This window comes from Nannospalax galili, unplaced genomic scaffold (assembly GCF_000622305.1).
Source record: "Nannospalax galili isolate Female #2095 unplaced genomic scaffold, S.galili_v1.0 scaffold901, whole genome shotgun sequence".
Classification (NCBI taxonomy): domain Eukaryota; kingdom Metazoa; phylum Chordata; class Mammalia; order Rodentia; family Spalacidae; genus Nannospalax; species Nannospalax galili.
Genome location: NW_008344555.1, coordinates 663,855 through 684,731, shown reverse-complemented (window position 1 = coordinate 684,731; position 20,877 = coordinate 663,855). Strand labels below are relative to the sequence as shown.

The following is a 20,877-nucleotide window of genomic DNA, read 5'->3' as shown; positions in this document are numbered from 1 at the left end:
ATGAGCCAGAGAATGACTGGAGAACCCAGAGCAAAGTTCAAAGTCCTCAGGACTCAGAATGGTGGCCGACAACAGGACAGCCCAATGGAGAGGACTGCATGTTCAAATACAAGAAAGAAGGATTTCTGAACAGATGAGACCAAGAGAGAACAAAGGCTTTGGATTCTCAAGGGAATGACTAGGCAGATCTAGGGCACTTGCCCAGTCTTGGGATGAGCAGGGGTCTTCCTTAAATCCTTTCTACCCAGAAGGAAAAGAGCCCACTTTGTGCGGAGGATGGGGAGACATTTTCTGGCTAGAGTTAAAAGACTTGCCAACACAGCAAATAAAGGCTTGGCCTTCTTAGTTTTAATGAATTAGGCAAACTGTTGCTTCATCTCAGAACTTAAGCTGGTCTCTCAAGACAAAAACCAAAAGAGGCTATGCATATCCAGGAAGCAGTTTCAACCAGAATGTGGAGTACATTTACATTATGTGAGACCATTTTCAGTGAATGCCAGCAATGTGGATCTGAAAGATCCTATCTTGTTATAGGGTGGGCTCTGCAGGTCAAGTGAAATATGGCTGTATTGAACCATAGTTTAGGCAAATACAGGAAGACTTGAGGTCTTGAGTGTCAGAAATATGCACCCCTTACATCACTCATAATCAAGCATATATTAAGGTCAATCCCACATGTCCATGTCAAGATGAATTTAGGGTTTTAAAAGGTTAGGAGGAGACTATTATCTAACTAACCTGTGAACAGGTCAGATGCTATGAAGCTAATTCTTTCCCTTCCTTAAACTGTTTGGTTCAGCTCACCTCAAAAGAACACAAGGAAAGAGACAGCAGCTTACAAGCCCTGGAAGGCAGCAAGACAGTGGCAGGGGATAGCTGCGGAATCAGCTGGTAGGAAAGGGCAGACTTCTCTCAATGATGTTCCTAGGCTCTTCTGCAAATTCCCATAACCTCTTCTAGTGACAGGTCTTGGGGAAAGCCCCCAGCCATAGTGTCTCTACTCTTCATCATCAGAAATGCCTTATTTATTTTAGCTATATGTCTACCAACAAGAAGTTTGTTTGGATTAACAGTATTCCTATATAGGATGAAAAGGTCACCAGCAAATGGTAGTGAAGGTAGCTAAAAGACACAAACCCCTTTGGCATTATCAGTGGCAGTATAGGAAATATTTCAAAATGGCAACAGTTCTTAGGCAGAAACCTAAGAGAGCTGTTCTTGGTTTTATATGTTTACAGCACAGTGATTGATAAAGTCTCCAAGTTCTTGACTTTACCAAATTAATTTTACATATTGAGACATAATATGCCATAAAAATAACACAGCATAAAATCTGGACTTTTAGCATGTACACTTCAATGTTTTCACTACATTCACAGTGATACAACCATCAGCACTATCTAACTCGAGCATATGTTCACCACTCCCAAGGAAGCCTGGTCTTCTTAGCAATCACTTTTCTTTCTCCCTCCCCAAATCCCCAACCCAACCTCTGATAACTTCTGGCCTACTTTCTGTCTCAATGGATTTGCCTCTTCAGGACATTTTATATAAATGTAATCATACAATATGTGGTGTTTTGTGTCTGAGATCTTTCAGTTGGCATGCTGTTGATTCTTTTGATTCTATTAGCATATTTTCAAGGACCATTCATGTTAGAACATGAATTGCTACTTTATTTTGTTTTGTGGATGATTATATTCCAGTGTACAGATGTACCATAGATTGTTCATTCACGTATCAGGTGACACACATTCAGGTCGTCTCTACATTTTAGCTATGAAGAATGCTATTATGAGCATTATTTTTGCATGACAAATTTATTTTTAAATATTTTCTGCTTGGTTTTTTTGTTTTTTTGTTTGTTTGTTTGTTTTTGGTCTTTTTGAGACAGGGTCTTCCTGTAGCCCCAGCTGTCCTGGAACTCACTATGTAGACCAGGCTGGCCTTGAACTCACAGAGATCTGCCTGCCTCTGCCTCCCAAGTGCTGGGAATACAGGTGGGTACCACCACGCCTGGCAAATATTTGGTTTTTAATTTTTTAACATTAATTTATTCATTCTATTTGTTTCTTTGAGTGTACATGTACACATGTATGGAGTGCAGAAGATAACTTCTGGAAGTCAGTTCTCACCTTCCACCACACAGGTTCCAGAGATCAAACTCAGGTCTTAAAGCTTGGTGGCAAGTGTCTTTTCCCACTAAGCCATCTCGCCAGCCTACAAATACATTTTTTAAAAGGGTACAAGAGTGTATAGTAAAAAGTCATCTACCCTCTCTCAGTTACCACATATTTACTTCCTCCCATGAATTTATAACCAATGGTACCATGTTTTCTTTTTCTCCGATGTTTTTGATATATAGTTGCATTATGCTAGCCTTAAACTCATGATTCTCCTGCCTGAGCCTTCCAAGTGCTGGGATCATAAGCATGTGCTACTATCACGGTCTGCTTGATGCTTCCAGAGACAATGCACATATAAAAAGTAGGTATCTGTGTATTTATTTTTCCTCTTTTAAAAAAAGAAGAGGCAGTATATGATGCATTCTCTTAATCTTGTTTTCTATTTATTCTTTTGAGATTTCTATTTATTTACATTTGAAGAGATTCCCATGTCAATACATAAAGCATTTCCCCCTTTTAAATATGTACACAGTATTTGATGGTGTGGATATATCACAATTGACTTAATTGGTCCATTTTGGACAGACATGTTTCCAGTATTTTCTTAAGACAAAGAGTACTATAAGAAACATGTGTTTTTAAAAGATGGGATCTATCAACTAAAAATGTAGTGAGTGAATACACAAGAGGAGTCAGGTGCACTAAAGGAATGGGGGGATTGGTTTAGAAAGAAAGGGAGAGAGAAAAGGAAATGGATGTGCTGTCAAGTGGATCAGGCAGCACCCACCAAAGCCTAATGAAATGGCAGATGTTTTTATGCATGCAGAGCATGCAGAGAAGATGCCATCTGGAAATCCCATGCCAAATATGCTAAGATCACCTTTAGCTAATAAGCCACCCAGAGAGGAAGTAGGTTTTGATTCCAAGTCTAGTGTTATTTACACCAAACCAAAGTGCCTTGACAATGAATTTAATAATGTTCAACTTAGTAAAACATTTATACTGACCATGCTGATCACATGCTCATGCCAAGCCACACCATAATAGATTAGTGGCAATGCAGGATCTAACTGTCAATTAAGGCATAGGTACGATGGTGTTCACTAAGTCTTAAGCCTGAAAAGCTAAAAAGTACATACAGTACTTGACTGTCAAAGGTTCATGTTGCCTTCTTCATCTATTTCAATAAATGAAAGGTGGCCTCTCAGTTGGGGATTATAATGGAGAAACCCGAGCTGGGCACAAGGTCTTCTGGATGATGAGACTGGCAACATGTCACTGATGCATACCACCAGGAAAGTGCACAGTTGTTGAGTCACACATCTGACCTTAAAACTGCATGCTGGGAAAAAAATAACAGTCTTGTTTGTTATGTAAGTCTGTCATGGACTCTTCAATTATACCTGTATCAGAAATTTTCAATTCACCCCGCAACTATTCCCACTTTCACAGGGAAGATTAGGTTGGTGTCTATCGCCTCAAAGGTCAGTCTTCTCTGAAATAGGTACTTGGTTTTTTAAAGGTCACATAAGTAACTGAAAGCAGGGACCTGTGTTCTATGGCTATTTGACCCAGATTTATCAACTTCACTTCTATCTCTTTGTTTCTACAGACACACAAGGAAAGGAAAGGTCAGCAGCCCCCTTACTTCAATCTCAAGAGTGAACATTTTAAAAATTAACTCTGGCTTTCAGGAAAAGGATTGATCCTTATAAATCAGCTTAAATATATGAAAACTATTTTAAATGGGTGTAGCTTGGCTATCTGTTAGATGTCAACATGGGAATCCTCACTTGGGATGTTATAGCACACCAGGAGTATATAAGTTTAGAAAAACCTATTTTTATTTTCCTTCAAATTGTCTCCCTATTTAATGTCACAAGTACTTAAGTCTATATAAATGATCACACTGAAGCAGAAAATGTACAGATAAAACATGAATTTAGGAGTTGTAAAACAGGACACTTAATTTTCAATCTCTTTTAGCAAGCTCAAAAATCACTGAAGCAAAGCTTGGTGGTACACACCTGTAATCCTAGCACTTGAGAGTCAGAGACAAGATCGCCACAAGTTTGAGGCTAACCTGGTCTATATAACAAGTTCCAGGAAGAAACCTGGGCACCCTCCCAAGACCCTGTCTCAAAAAACCAAAGGAAGTCAATTAAAAGTTAAGTTAGCAAAATTTAACTGAGATTACAATACAGAAGTTAATTTTAAGTTTTCCTTTAACAAACAAACAAACAAAAGAAGAACAGCAAGCATTTTGTTGGCTTTACTAGACTCGGAATCAGTATCCCCAGATGTGATGGTCTTGACTACTGAGCTGCTTATCAGAAAACTAATTTTCTTTCCTTAACAATGGAGACATTAATACCTGTTTTGCATTCCCTGTAAAACTGTTTTAGTGAATGATATGTGCCTAATATAAATACATGAATAAATCAGGCTTTGTTCCAAAGTAGGCATTCTTGTAATTTTTCAGGTGGACTTCATTTTTTACATCACTCATACAATTACCACAATAAATATACTCATATGTATTTCATGGCACAAAATCTTGAGGTAGATCATTTGGGAAAAGACCAAGAATCTCCCCGATAAGAATTCGCCTTCATGCTAGCGCAAACTTTCAAGTATACAGAATTTAGAATATAGTAATACGGGTATTTTAGTTTCACAGAGTCAAAAACTATTTCAATCCTCTTGAACTGAAATGACATTTAAGGCTTTGTAAAAGCACAAGTAGCTGGGAGCAAATATATAATAAGCAAGCGCTGCATAATCTTAGTTCTTTGCTTTGATCTAAAAATCAAAAGCATTCCCTCTACACACTTGTATAGGGTATTTTTAACTGCTTTAAGTGATTGACACGGTACATCCTTCATTCTTTACAAAAATTACTTGGGAGGACTTCAATAACTGAAAAAGTTTAAGGTTAGTTATACGGTTTTTATCTGGAGGACAAAAAGGCAATAAAAGAAGGAACACTTCTGATTTCTGTTGTTTAAAGGGCTAGAGCTTTAGCAATGACTTGAAGAAATGAGTTAATCCCTCTGTAACACAGCCAGGACAGGGTTTATTTTCCTCCTGTTATGATGGTAACTTAGAACACACAGGACAACACTATCAAATATCAATTCCCTCCAGAGTTGTAACTTTCTAAATGTAGCAATTAGTTATTTGTCAAGATTATTATTGGGCACAAAAATAAATACTGACTACCTAGCAATTTGAACTTCTGTGCCACTTTCTATGTCAGCCCTTCAAATGCTATCAAATGTAACCCCGGCACTCTTTTCATGAAACACAAGTACAGGTGTTACAGGTGGATAAACCAAGACATTAAAAGATTAAGTATCTTGCCTTAAAAGAAGGGGTGAGGTCAAGCTAAGAATAGAAGATCAAGTGCCATCGCCTGTTCTAAGCATAAATCTCGAACTTTCCACCTTCCTACTAACCATAATTACATAGGATCATCAATTTATATATATTTTAAACATATGTCTCATAGTTAATGAAAGTATTCTGTAACTAATTTTTGGAATTATTGTTTAATTAGGGGTGACAGTGTACATATGAGCTATAGAATACAAAGTATTCCTATACAAAATAATTTTTATTGATCAAAATAAATTTGATTTGAAAGCTTAATGTGCATATATAAAGCCTCATGACATAATTCATATACTTAACCTATAACAGAAACCAGATATAGTTTTAAACTCAATGCTTACACTATATAAAGCAAATCAGTTTCGTTACGGGCGATTATGAAGCCCCCACAGGACACGTAAGTCACATTCTGAGATCAAAGGGCAAGTTGGTGGTAGATGAATAAAAAACTTCGCAACTTAATAGTCTCTCCCAAGCCCAAAATGCATCTTATCCCACCATGCCAGTGAGCTAACAGGCATTAAAAGGTCGTGTGTCTGCCTGCAGCAGATGGTTATTGTATACAACTTTTTATATATACTTCTTGCAGATTCATTCTCGCCTGACACATTATCAACTTATCTAACCACCAAGTCCTCCACTTGTGTCCCCTACCTAATCACTGTCAGCCCCAAATTCCCAGTCCTTTCATTCTTATACCAGTTCTCCTTTCAGGCAATGGGGACCATATCAGCAATCTTTTTCTCAACCCAAGCAACAAGAGCCGAAACTTAAGGGGAAAGTAGAGGATTAGCCCTATAGGGAGTGGGAAAAACTGCTTAGAAATGTTTTTAAGGGTCTTCCTGCCAGGTACTTCAAGAGTACTAGTGAGGACTTCCAGAAGGAAATCTGCCCAGCTCACCCCATGGGCCAAGTGAGTGTTTGGACACAATTCCCGGGAAGGAATAAAGGGAACCACCACAGCTTTGGAAGATGCAAGGGAGAGCCTTCCACATAAACAGGGACAAAAGTCATGCACTGGAACCCTTCATGTCCATCTCCACTCTCTCCATTCAAATTGTAACGAGAGTGTTTTTTTTTTTAAAATAATTTGCACTTAACACTCTGACTTTAAAACCAGGGTTTGGGATTGAATCGAACACAGAACAACTCACTAGCTACTCTTCTGTATTCCAGATGCAATGGGTTAGATGGGAAGGACCAACATTTGATGACAGCAACTCTTAAAGATGATCCCACCTCTCTACAAGAATTGGCCTGTAGTCCTAGCACTTGGGAGGCAGAAGCAGGCAGATCTCCGTAAGTTCAAGGCCAGCCTGGTCTATATAGTGAGTTCCAGGACAGCTGAGGCTACAGGGAGACCCTGTCTCAAAAAAACCAAAACTCTACTTCGGTGACCCACACACATACATATTCACATATCTAAAAATTAAAATATACTAGGGAGTTCTGGGCCAGGTTGGGGCTACAGGGAGCCCCTGTCTCAAAAAAACCAAAAAAAAAAAAAAAAAGAATTGGAAGTTATTTGGCTTCTCTATCTGATGAAAATAAAATTTTCAAATTTACCCTGCTTTAATGAGAGGTCAACAATGACCAAATCATAAAAAGTTCAAGTTTTAAAATAAGCCAGTGTTTTTTTTCCACCTCCATGCCAGAATTCCAGAAAAAGTGATACTTTTAAATTAAGGCTCCTAAAAATTTTTCCCAGTAAAATTGAGGCATTTATTTTACATCTTCTTTCACACGATGCTATGCCAATTTAGACATATTAGTGTAATGTTCAAAAAGCTAGACTTTGAGGGCATAAAATATAAGAAGTTAACTGGTAGAGAAATCTAGTAGCGTCACTTCAAAATACATCCAAAATAAGACGGGCTGGTTGGTGTATGGACAGATGCATGATACAAAAAAGTAGAGCAAAATGATGAGAAGCACACAGGTGGTCACTGAAAAAGTCATTTCAACTTTGAAAAAAATCTTTGTAATAAAATGTTGACAAGGGGTTACGGCAATGTAGCTCTTGAAATGTAGTTGCGTAAGACCCTGGATTCAAGGCTCAGCACTGTGTAAAACTGGGAGCACTGGTACACACCTGTAATCTCAGCACTAGGCAGGTGGAGGGAGGAGGACCAGAAGCTCAAGGTCATCCTCAATTAAATACTAAGATCAAGACCAGACTGGGCTACATGAGACCCTGTCTCAAAAAAAAAAAAAAATCAAGTATGTGGAAGCAAAACATAAGACATGTAAAAATTTTAAAACTTGACTGCAAGTACATACAAGTGGATACTGGGTTGCAAAAGGTACTTAGGGTTCCAGGCAGAGAAAGTAACACCACTTAGAATGAAAGGAACCTAAGTGAATACCACTGTCTCCAAGTGAAAGGAATCTGCCAAGGCCATTCGAAGGTTTTCAGGCACAATCAGAGAATCCCCAAAAACTTCACAATGAACTGCAATGTTGGACACATATTTTCAGACTTCGACATTATGTAGCTAGCCTCTAACTTCTTAACCGTAGCTCCCCCTTAATGGCTGTTTCAAGTTTAAAGCATATACTCATCTGTTTCCAGATTCCTGAAGGTACTAGAAAAAAAAATCTAAATATAACAGATGGGTAAGTGCTTGTGGTAACTAGAAACCCAAATGTAACATCAGCTCTCACAGGCTAGTGCCTTAACACCCATGGCTTTAGTGTAATGGCCTCTCAGCAGACCTTTTGTCTTTAGTCTCCCAACAGAAATATTAGCATGACTTTGATGGATGACTGATAAGTGTTAGTCAAAATTTTATTTTAGGGTGACATTAATAACCTTTACTCATTTTAAAGTCAATCAGTAATTGTTCTTCTAGAATGTGAAAATTTGGTATAAAACATGGTTGAATGTGTCTGCCATTTTATCATTTTTTAAATAGCATAATACATTTTTTTAAAAATTCAGTCAAATACTGATTGAACTCTGAAACACAGAATTCCATGGACTATAATGTGAAAACCACTAGAGTAAATGATTCTTTTTGTACTCTTAAGTGTTTATTAAATCCATGGCTTTTCAGTGGCTTTTCAGTAACATAAAGCCTAAACACTCTCTAGGCTTTATAGATAGTGGTATCATACTGGTAACTTCCTGATATGGACTCACTGCCTCAGACTCGAACTCTATCCCGACCACTGTAGTAACTAAGTCTAACCTTTTGCCCTACTCTCCTCAAACTCAACTTTCTGGTTTAATTTATACAAAAAGACCCCTGATTGTATTTCCTAGGCTGGCCCTCCAAGCTTCAACAGTACCAATAACATCATCATGAAATGTGGCCAGAAAGGAGCAGCAGTACTGTGCTGTGTACTTGCCGGTAGAAACTAACAAAACCTCGAGTTTGAAAACCTAGTACATTCCACACTAAAGTTAGCACCCCTTCTTAGCCACCACCAAGACAAATGTCAAGATCGCAGCAAATCTGATAACAGCACTGAAAATGTCAAAATTGAGGCAATGAAATGATGTATATAACCAAATTGTTTAGGGCTGAGGCATCTAAAAATTTAAGGCGGACAAATGGGTTATATGATAAGCAAACTTAGTAAAGTGCTTAATTATAGAATCTAGGTGATAGGAAAATGAGTGTTTACTGTTAATGGATCTCAACTTTCCTGTCTAAAAACCTTAATACAAAAGGTTGAGGGGAAAGAGTATCATACTATAACAAGGTAGTAGGGACTTTTCCATACAAGGAGCATCTACAATGATGTCAGGAATATGGGTTTTGAAGGAACAGGGAATCAAAGACTCTGCGACTGCCTTGTCTGAGACTGCCTTGCGTTATACCAGGCAATGCCATCATTTATAAGTTAAACAAAACCTTTCATTTAATTCATTGTATCTCTAGTCAATGCCTATCTAAGCCTCTGGCACTAAATATAAATGATATGGAAAAACTAAGGAAATATTAGGAGCATTCAGTTTCTTATGGAAAGCAGACTACAATCTAAGACAGTAAATCTCAATCAAATTCTTTTGCCTTATATTGTCCCAGTAGGATAAATGGGAAACTTAGGCGGGGTGGGGAGTGTCAGGTCAAGAACCTGTGTAAAGCTTATGAGGACTGACAGTACAGAGGACAGGGCTGGGAACATAAGGGAAGGGTTTAAAAATACTGAAGGAGCATGTTTTAAAGTCTCCCAGTTCAAATCTGTCACTTGAGCCAATGCAAAGGGTGGCCCTCATCTTCTACAATTAGTCTGCAACTGAACCATTTGAGAGAACAAAAGGCATTAATGGGTTTTGAATTCCCTAGCCTATGTACACTGACAACCATGATGTAATCTTACACCATCATTCACAAAATCTCTACTGGTTCTAGGAAAGAAATATATGGAATGCCTTAATCATTATTTAGAGTCTTGAGGAATGTATAGAAATAGTTGTATCACATATTCACTCTTACAGCATAAGAGATGCACACAGATTCAGTAAAGACCACGAATTCTTACCATACTACCTATGGTCCACTGCTTTTCTCCTCAGATGAGGAGCTGTTGAAGAAAGTATCTAATAACTGGATAATCTCAGGAAGAGATGGCGTACAATGTGTGAACATTATCTGTCAATCTGGATGTTAGGACAGGAGAATGTACTATTCTTCTAAATGCATTTTATGTCGCTCACCTATTTCTCTTTAAATTGACCTGATACTTAGTGCTGTTTAAGCGATGCTGTAATATTAGCAATGAAAGAATACATTTTAGCAATTATCAGGACATTACACTGGGCTTTCAACATGTGACATAAAGTTGATAGTATAATAATGATGATGATGGTAGAAGCATGGTTCACTTTTAGGTTTAGCACTGTGATATCTGTAAAAAGCCTTAGCTATGCGCCTCATGCTGACCATATCAAAATTTATAATATGTACCTATGAACTTGACCTAATAAATTTTCTAAGTTTATGGTTATAAGATACGTGAGTCAAGGTTTCAATTCCAGAAATTAAGGATATCCAACATTCACCTTACAAGTATGGATCTCTTTCACAAGTGAACATCTGCTGCTGCTTCTCAAGTCTTTCGCCTATTAATAGAAAAGGTGATGATGGACAAAATTTAAAAACAACTCTCACATACCCCGAGGTTTTAGGGTATGTGAGATTCAAGAATCTTAGTCAAAGATTTTGTTTTACTAATTCCTACTGAACCTGAGTCAAACCTGATGACAGACCTGAACTCTAGCATTTCATGCTGGTCCTTAGAAGGACACAGGTCACTTCCCTAGCCACAGCCTTTTTGCAAACCGTACTGATCATTTTCTGATTCTTTTGTTTTTGTTTTCTGGAAATTTCACATGTGAATTTGTTCTTAAGAGGTTAAAGAATTTATAAGTACATAAAATTTTCCATGAGTAGGCTAACACAGTATGCCCTAGGCTTAAATATAGTAATGTATGCTGGCTTCATTTTAGATGAATTATTAAATTTCTTGAAATTGGAATACATTTATAAACCTCATGGAACCACATGGAAGAGACTGAAAAGTGTTATCTGACCATTTGAAGCTACTGAAGTCCAGCAGGGTCTGACTCTAGGCTTCCTTAAACACAGATCAGGGGTCTGTGTCTTTAGTCACATCATTTAGGTATAGATGAAATATTATTTTTAAATTTCAGCATCCAAATATGACTTCTGTGAAAATCATTACCAAATCGAACCTTTCTTATGAACATCTATGGCACAGTTTAATGCATTTAAACTGCAAAATATTATCTGAACATTTATGGAAATGTAGATTTATAACCCTATAATGGATAAGCGATAGCTTTTAAAATAAAAGGTATTGTGTATAATCAATGTTCCCATTGATTTAATATCCTTATAGAACATTCCAATTGATTTACTATCAGAGCTCATTCACATTGACTAAGCAATACCTTATTTCACTGAGAAGAAAAATATTTCCTTTGGACACCAGTAATGATGGATGTATATGTGTGTTGTTAGATTTCTTTCCAAGTGTGATGTGTGCTCTGATTGAAGATTGCAAAAATCAAAGACTCTGGGCTAGAGATATGGCTCAGGGATTAAGAGCCCACTGGCTGCTCTTGCAGCGGACCGAGTCTGATTCCCAGCACCCACATGGTGGTTAACAACTGTCCATAATTCAAGTTCCAGGGAATCCAATGGCCACTTCTGACCTCCAAGGGTATTGCACAACATGAGTGCACTTACATACAAGCAGGCAATACATTCATACACATAAAAGTAAAAATAATAAATAAAATAAAATATTTTTTAAAAAAATCAAAGACTCTGAAGAGACCACCTTTTGAAATCTGGTTAGGACTCCTATAAATGAGGCTATTTCTTTCCTCGAGTGAAAACGAATTCCTTTGCAATAAGAGGCTGGATAAAGTTAGGAGATGTTACAGAAGGTCAAAATTAAGTCCATTAAATTCCAGGCCCAGATTTGGTAGTCATAGAGACAAGGGAGATAAATAAACCAGTAACCTTAACAAATGTGCTGCACCTTTGCCAGACATATCTCTGACTTACCATTATTTTTACTTAAGTATCTTTTAGTCCAAACATAACTGACTGCGAAGACTGCAAAACCAAACAGAACTAGGCCCAAAAGAAACATGAATGCTCATTCAAGCAAAGGGCAAGCAAAAGAGTGAAGAGTTATCCACCCCCCCCCTTTAGCAATGTGCTCTCTGTTCCCCTTGAAAAATGATTGCAACATGAAGCTCTAGAGGCAATGACATATGGGGAAAATATGTGGTGCCAAAGCCAGAGGAAACCATGTCAAAAAAGAAAAACAGACATGAAGTAACTGACCTAATTAAAAGAGAAAAGTATACTTACAGCAGGGAAACAAGTATATCTGAAATAGGAATACAGCTGAAGGGGAGGGGGCACTGCAAGAAGGCTAATAAGCCTTCAAGTGAATTCTGCCAGCTTATGCAATGGAATTGAGAAGATGAGCTGGGTATTGCCCGCCAGTCAGAGAACAATTAATGTTCTCTTTCCCTGTATGCTGTACCTTTAGAAATGAAGACTCATCCTGTGCCTCGCACTGCTCCATAGCAAGTAGAAGCTCTAAAACAAAATGTGTATTCTTTGTCACATGGGTCACCGAAAACATAGAAGGAGAAAGAGAAACGGGAATTTGGGGTGATGGAACAAAATAGGCAAGAAAGACCTGTACTATTAGAACTCCATGTTTAAGCTCTGGCCAGGATGATGAGGACACCATGTTTCATGATTATTTACTTACTGTGTGACACACAGGAATATCCTACTTGGGATAAAGACTTTGTTTCACAGTTATTTACCTACTATCCAATCAACAGGAATGCTCTTTTTGTGATATGGAGGTTAAAGGAGGTAGAAACAGGAGATTCTTAATCTTTAAGTGAGCACATGGACAAATGTAAGTACCAGCATTATGAAACCTCAAATAAAATGGTATTTACCTTTGTCCATGTGCCCTCCAGTTTTTGTGCATGCATATATACATATCACCTTGCATGGCTATCACCACAACAGATGTAGAATTTTGCAGCCTGCATTTTAGTAAGCCTATGCTACATATATTCTTTCATATTGCTAGGCAATGTGAAACTCTAATATCTAACTGATTCATGGCAGTACACTGTAGATCCATCATTATTTACTTAACCAGAAATACTTGTTAAGCAAGACCTGGTAGTTCAGGCCTGTAATCTCAGCTATTCAGAAGGATGAGGCAGGAGGATCACAAGTTCAAGACCTGCCTGGGTCACAAAGTGAGTTTCAGACCAGAGTGGTTAACATATTGAGACTGTATCTCAGAATGAAAAACAAAAGGAGGGCTAGGGATGTAGGTTGGTTGTAGAATGCCAGCCTAGCACACATAAAGTCCCATGTTCAATCACTAATATGAAACACAAGTATCTTCTAAGTAAATGAACCATTTTTCTAATGTTGGCCACTTAAATTTGTTCCAGTTGTTTACTCTTACAAATAACACTATGATGAATATCTAAAATTCAAGTCAGTTTTCTTCTCTTCTTAGGATAATCTGTTTCTTAGAACACATTTCCCAAAAATAGGATTCAAAGGTACCAGCACACAACTTCTGCCATGTAGTGTCACCATCTGCAAATAAGTTTATGTCTCTAAAGGAAGGTGCCATATCATCATGGAAATCTCTTTTTGTTTTAATTGATATGAAAGTGAAAATGTGCTTTTTTGATGTTTGAACTTTTTGTCTTTATTCACCATTAAGGCTAAAGTTTTCATGCATTTCTTTATTTTCTGATGCAATGTAAATGCCTAACTAACTAATGAAAAGTTCATTCGGCCAATAGTTCTGGAACATCTACCTCATGCCAGGTCTATGTATATGCCTTTTTTAGAATCTGCATGAGTTCCATATACACACACAGAAGTGATCTTTTCATATGTGCAGCTAACTTTCCTGAAATGATTTCCTTGCCATTTTAATTATACTTTTTTCATAGTAGAGCTGTAGATATTTGAATCTGTTGATGTATCTTCTTTTCTGACTTTTCCTATCATTTCGTACTTGAAGTTATTTCATACCTAAAGATTTGATAATTAGCCTATTTTTGTGCTTGTATTCATAAGCATTCTGAGAACCATATAAGTATATTCTCCTATAAAGTGTAAAGCCCTAATTCATTATTCCTGTGCTCTAAACATTTTTAACTAGAAGCACATAATGTAGAACAAAATTTAAGTTTTATTTATCCTCTACATATGATACACTATTAAAAATAACTTTTTTAACCTACCTTGATGCAACTGGAAGTGAACCCAGGTTTATCTAAGGACTGACCTGCAAACAGCCTTTGTAAGATAGTCTTCTCTCTCTAAAGCCAAAGAAAAACTCATTGATATGCCTGGTGTCTTTCTCTTTGGACTGCTTTAGGTAGCATCCCCTTGCAATTCAGAAAAGTAGAGCCCTACATGAGTAGCAAAATTACCTGCTGCCCTTTGGACTTGTAGGATCTCCAACCCTACTCTAGACCAATGGTCTCAAAATGTGCACACTGAGGTTTGAGAAGCACCAAGGGAGACCACAAAAAACTTCCAGAATAAAATTTAAAAACACTGGGTACTTACCACTTGTTGGTGTTCCTCTTCTTAATCGGGCGGGCACCCATCAGTAAGTACCCCTCCCCCATTAGTGTTTACCTACCACCCTTTCAAAGCATCTCCCTAAAATAAACGTCGTTCAGCCTTGTGTACATTAAAATAAACAAGCCGATCTTCTGCAAAAAAGGATGATCTGAAGTTTGCACCCACAATTTTATCTTGAACTGGAGTTGAAAACTCAAGTACTTATGTGAGTAAAACATTCCAGTAAGGGCAACAGGCCCCAGCCCTTAGTATTGAGTAGACTGCAGCCTGGGCTGGAGACTGTGGCAAACCTCAAGAGCCTGTGCTCTCTCTGAAGGAATAGCAGTAATTTGGCTATGGCCTACTGTAGCCAAACAGGAACGCAGGTTTGATGCTGCCAAATCTTCTGATATTTCAAGAGAAGCTGGGAAATGTGGATGTGTAAAAATGTGAAGCCTCTTGATTTTTAAATGCTGGCAAACTCACTTGATATTTTAAAAGACCACCACTGTGTGCCAGATCCAGTCCACCAGTTACAAAACATGGCTCTAGACTGACGATTTCCAAACTCTAAGCCTGTGTAACCCATCTGTGCAGATCTGCATGCTGACTACTTGGGTTCTAAGAAGAGAGGTCACATCAATAGACATGGAATTCGTAAAATCATTATGACTACTGTCTTTTTAATTTTGTTTGGTGAATATTTAAAAACTGCCAAACCAATAATGAAAATAACCGTATGTCAGTGACACAAATATTTCCTAAATGTGAAATGTGTCTAATTAATTAACAATATTTTCATTTCTACAGTGCAAATCAGAATAGTCAGGTTTAGCCCAGCTCATGTGTGTGTTAAGAATTGTGTGTTCAACTCTGTGTTCCAAATAATTCTGTAAACTAACAGCAGCCAAATGCAATAATGTCAAGTCTAATATAAATGTTGTATAAAACTTAAAATGGAACATACCATTATTTTAAAAATAAAACATCCTTCCGTGGAAACCGCAAACTCTATTTTCCTGATCTGTTTAATGATTCAAAATAAACTTGAAAAATAGAATGTAAGGGCCGGGCGTGGTGGCGCACACCTTTAATCCCAGCACTTGAGAAGCAGAGGCAGGCAGATCTTTGTGAGTTCAAAGCCAGCCTGGTCTACATAGTGAGTTCCAGGACAGCTGGGGCTACAAGGAGACCCTGTCTAAAAAAAAAAAAAAAAAAAAAAAAAAAAGAAAGAAAAAAGGATGTAAAATGCAGAGTTTTCATTTCTATTCATTTGGGGGGGCATTTGGTCTAGGGCATGGCTGCACCTCCAACCACTATCATCTACTTTAATGTTTCTCCCTGCTTAAATGGAGGCAGCATAGCTCACAGGCTCAAGGATCCGAGGAGAAATGAGGCTGTTCAATCCTCTTCTCAATATTAGCAATATGATATGTTAAACAAAGCGATTTTCAGTTTCCTCACCTGGCAAAAGGAAAATAATCAAGGGTTGCCCTATGCCTGAAGAGTATTAGATCCCAAATCTATCACTTTTATGTTGCACATAATATTCGTGACTTGACACATAGTGTGGTTGAATGAATTAAAGGAAGAAAGAACACAAAATGCAACTGCATAATTCTATATAATTCTGTTGTGATTAAAAAGAATTTAGCAGATGCTATTTAATTCACTCATTTGAGAAACTCACTGTTACTCTAAAAGAAAACCTCAAAGACACAAAATTTGGGTAAAGTACAGATGTCACTGGGGTAGTCTTGGTATCAGAAAGCCATTTAAAGATGTGTTTGAAAAACTTCAATTAAAATGGTTCTACCTAAATTTTCTACTAATGAAGCTCTGTAACTGCGAGAGTCACAGCCTCCTGCTTGAGACAAAGCAGTTGTAATTTGAGTTTCTTAATTGGGGTGAGATTTAATATTTTCTTTAGGAGACACATTTCTCTGATTTCTTTTTAAAGAAATGTTTTTGTTTTTATTTTATGTGTATGAGTTGTTTGCCCTGCATGTATGTAAATGTACCTGTCTCATGCAGTGCCCATGAAGGCCAAAGAGGGCATCAGATACCTTGGAACTAGAGTTATGGGTGGTTGTTAGACATCATATGGGTGCTGGGAACTGAACCTACGTCCTCCGCAAGAGCAGCTAGTGCTTTTAACTGCTGAGCCATCTCTCCAGCCCCTGATTTCCTTTCAAGTCTGAAAACAACTTTGCTAGGTAAAGGTTATCTATGAACAATTGCTCCAGCAGAACTGAGTCAGACATGAAGCTTTTGCAAGGAAGTCAGTTTAAAGCCCCATGCCTTTGGAAGCACTTCTGGCTGCCAGAATTGAGAAGATAGGAAAACTCAGATTATACATTTCTAAAACTTTGCTCTAGAATTTTATTTTGAACAGATACACAAGTTTAACATCCCTAATCCAAAAATATGTCCAAAATCTGAAACTTGTTGAATGCTGATGCACCCAGCAAAGTTGTAGGAAGGTCCACACTTGGTCTATATGATGAGACACAGTGGAAATATGGGTACAATGAACATACTGTGAGAAGTCACCTGCAGGTTGTGATAACGCGCATAGAAAACAGAATTTCATGTTCAGCCTTGGGTCCTATGTCTCATTACGTATATGCAAATATTCCAAAAGGACCACCCCAGATCCAAAACCGTGAACATTTCTGATTCCAAGGATTCTAGATAAGGTGTAGTTGAAGTGCATTTTCAAATCTATAATGAGTTCGGCACAGAGACCTGCTATACATACTGAACATCGACCATGACTGAGAGAACCCACACTGCATATCTGTCTGTGTGGGGTGAGTTGGGTCAAGAAGGCATAAACACAGCAACCTTTTCATATATGAAACTGGAAATGCCAGTGGATATAGTTCTGGCAAATATCACATCCCTCTTGTAAATACATAGAGACTGCTTTGTGCCTGGATGAGCTCTCTTTTAGATACCTGTCCTATTATTTTAAAAGGTGAACATCCCTTGTCTCAAGGAAAGAAATAGGAACACCTGTATTATTATGGAGAATAAATCAGCCACTGTGGCTAAAGGAAGTAGAGGATGGAGGATGTACAGCCAATGTGTGGTAAATGAAAGGTCTGGACAGTGTGGCCAAGTGAATGCATCAATGTAGCAGGATTGCTTCTGAACTTGAGGGTAAATTAGCACATGTTTTTGTGACACATCAGAAGCACTCCTTGGCTTTCCTACTCTCAGGTTTAGAGTGGCAGTCCTGCACCTTGACTTTCTCCAATCAGGATGAAAAGTTTCCTGGTAGTTAATGTACTTGGTCAGCACAATCTTCTCTGGTCAGCGGCAGGAGTCTCCTCCCAGCCTTCCCAGCATTTGCTCCATGCAGCTTTTCTGCTCCCTACTGTTCACACTGTGACATGAGCAGGTCTTTATTTTCAAGCAATCCTTCTAAGCATTCTGTTGTGCCTGGCACATTCGCTTGTATGCTCCTAAATTCAAAGCAAATGAGGTTTTCCATTAAAAAGGCATTCCCCCTAAGAGCTAATATTTAGGGTAAGTAGTGATATTGGTTGGGCCAATTAAAATAAGCCCTTGTAAACCTCTTGTACAAATAAAGCTCTTCATACAATGCCACAAATTGGAAGGTTGGAGATCAGCAAAAGAATTTGTAGTAATTAGTAAAACTTACCTCACACTGGATATGCGAAGAACAGGATGTGTTTGGGAAGAGCTAGGATACCACAGAGAACAGCTACCAGTTGCCTAAGTTAGGGAAAAAATGAGCAAAGTTACCTTTTTAGAAAAAGTCAGAAATGAAAAAAAATTAACTTCCTTTGAAATGGCTCATGGTAACACGTTTATTTTGTATTTACAACCCTTGGAGTTAACATAAAACTGCCAAGATGTTCTGCATATTTCTCCAAATGTCTGTTTATCATATAATGTTAGCACTGGCAGTGGATCTGGCTCTCTCATTATCAAGCTGTATTAGCTCAAACACTCAGCATTGTTAGGGGAGTGAGCTCATGGCCTATTTCAGTTTTAAATTAACATTTGGCAATCACTCAGGTAATCAAAACAAATGACTCAGTCATTTAGAATAGATTTATTGGTTGAGCCTTTTTTTTCTCTTTTAACATCTTTAGAATATTTTGTCACAGGAGGGCTCCAATCCAACCAGAACACTAGTCACCAGAGGAATATTTAGAGGTGTTACCATGGTGATGAGGAGTTCTGTGACCATTGACGTTACCACCAATCAACAACAGGATTGGGATGCTGGCTAGTGGGTAGGCTCATCCCAATGTGAATGGTGCTGTTGGTACTAGGAAACAGGTATCCAATGGCTATTCCCATCCACGACAAATGCAGTCAACCACAACACAATGTCCTCTCTGTGCACGGGCAGCCTCCCAAACCCATATATATCTCCCCCGGTGCCTTATGCCATTGGTAAAGGAAATCTGAGGAAATGTCAGCTCCTTGGTGGAAGGATCCTACCTCGGTTTTATTTGAGAAAGGATCTCACCATATGGCCCAGACTGGCCTCAAGCTCAGGATCATCCTGCCTCCTCCTCCCCATTGCTGACATTACAAGTATGTGTCATGGCAGTCTGTCGTGCACTATCTTGCCCTCACACCAAGAACAGTGCCTAGCACACAGGATGCTCTCTGGAAGTATTGATGGAAATAGGGCAAACATAACCAAGGATTGCAACCAGGCTTAGATTTCCTCCTGTCCCCTACAACCATTTCCAAGCTGATCATCAAATAGTCAGTGACTATTAATTTGAAAGTGTTTGATGTACTAGACAAAAAAAGAGCTGGTCCAGTTCAACTTGTTAATGAATTCTTCTGCTTATGAGATCTTAATGATGACTGTCATAGTTAAGGGCAACTCCTCTAAGGGACAAACTGTTGACTGATAAGGGCAAGGTTCTAACAGACCAAGTCAAAACCCCAGCACAAGGTAAATCTGTGCCAGTGGTGAAGACCTAATATTCAAAAGAGAATTGCTTAGAAGCAACTGAATTCAAAGGAATATCCTCTACTCTTCTTCCCACTTATACTTGAACAAATATTTTCTAACTCTTCCATATAAATGTGCTATTTGTTTCCTGTCACATTTTGTCTTCCAGGACTTTAAGTTTCATGATGGCAGGCACAAAAATCTTCCTTTCCTAGTTCCAAATACTTCACATAGCATACACACACACACACACACACATACACACACACACACGCGCGCACGCGCGCGCGCACACACATCTCATCTCCCACTACCTACACTCTTCTCATATGGAACTCACTGTTTCTAGAAGATGCTACACCGTTCCATTCAGCTGTGAAAGAACGCAGCATGTTACAGTTCTTCACAGACAGGATGCCAGACTGGTTGGGGTGAAACACTGACTTCACCTTACAGTAGCTGCTCAACCTCTCAGGGTCTCATAATGGGAACTTACCTCACAAAGGCAAAGTGTCAAATACAAGGGAGTGCCTCACACACAGCAGACACTCACAGGATATCAGGTATGTGATACTATTACGGCAGGCACATAGTTCAAAAACTATCAACTTGAGTAATAATTTAATACGCTCCAATAAATGCTTGCCACAAAATACCCTCTTCTTTAGATTCCACCGAACCTGAACTTCAAAGTTAAAACACCTCACACCCTAGCTTCTATCTCCTATTTCATCTTGCCTTTCCAGAATTGATTTTTTCCTACCGATAGATGCAATTCATACTGAGTTCTACTAAAAGGAATCTGGTGCTCTACTTACAGAGCCAGACAGCTTCCTTCCTAAGGTCTCGGCCCTGCCAAATGCTTTCCCTGTCTTCACTGTGTCTACTCCCCACCTATATAAGCTCTAGCTGTGTAGGGAGGGTCCACAGGTCAAAAGGCACAGGAAAATTCTCTTGTAGTATCTACCCAGGATCCTGGCTATCACTTTCACAGAAGGTACTTGCATTTCATGTTCTCTGACACCCTCCAGAGGGCAGGAAAGAGAAGGGCGCAATGGTTGAGGAGGCAAACCTCTCACGATGGGGTCCAACTGCTAGACCCTACTAGAGCAATCTTCTGTCCCATAATTTGCAGTTTCCCCATCAGTAACAAATCTATAAAAGGTAAAAATTGCAGCAAGACTTGGACTGCATCTATGTCTCAATTTCATTTTATTCTCTGCTCTTGTGTGTTCCACTTGGCATTTGTTGGGGTTGTGAGGATGAAGACATTCACAGCTAAGTATAT

The 20,877-nt window shown here is 38.5% G+C and overlaps 1 protein-coding gene across 2 annotated transcripts in view; it reads right to left on the bottom strand.

The window, feature by feature from the left end:
• Fhl1 (four and a half LIM domains 1) overlaps nt 1-20,877 on the bottom strand; it is a 62,345-nt gene that overhangs the window by 21,089 nt on the left and 20,379 nt on the right. For both annotated transcript variants that reach the window (XM_008840697.3, XM_008840696.2), the window contains exon 2: nt 18,309-18,382. The gene's annotated coding sequence lies outside the window, so the exon portion shown is untranslated. The remainder of the gene's footprint in view (nt 1-18,308; nt 18,383-20,877) is intronic.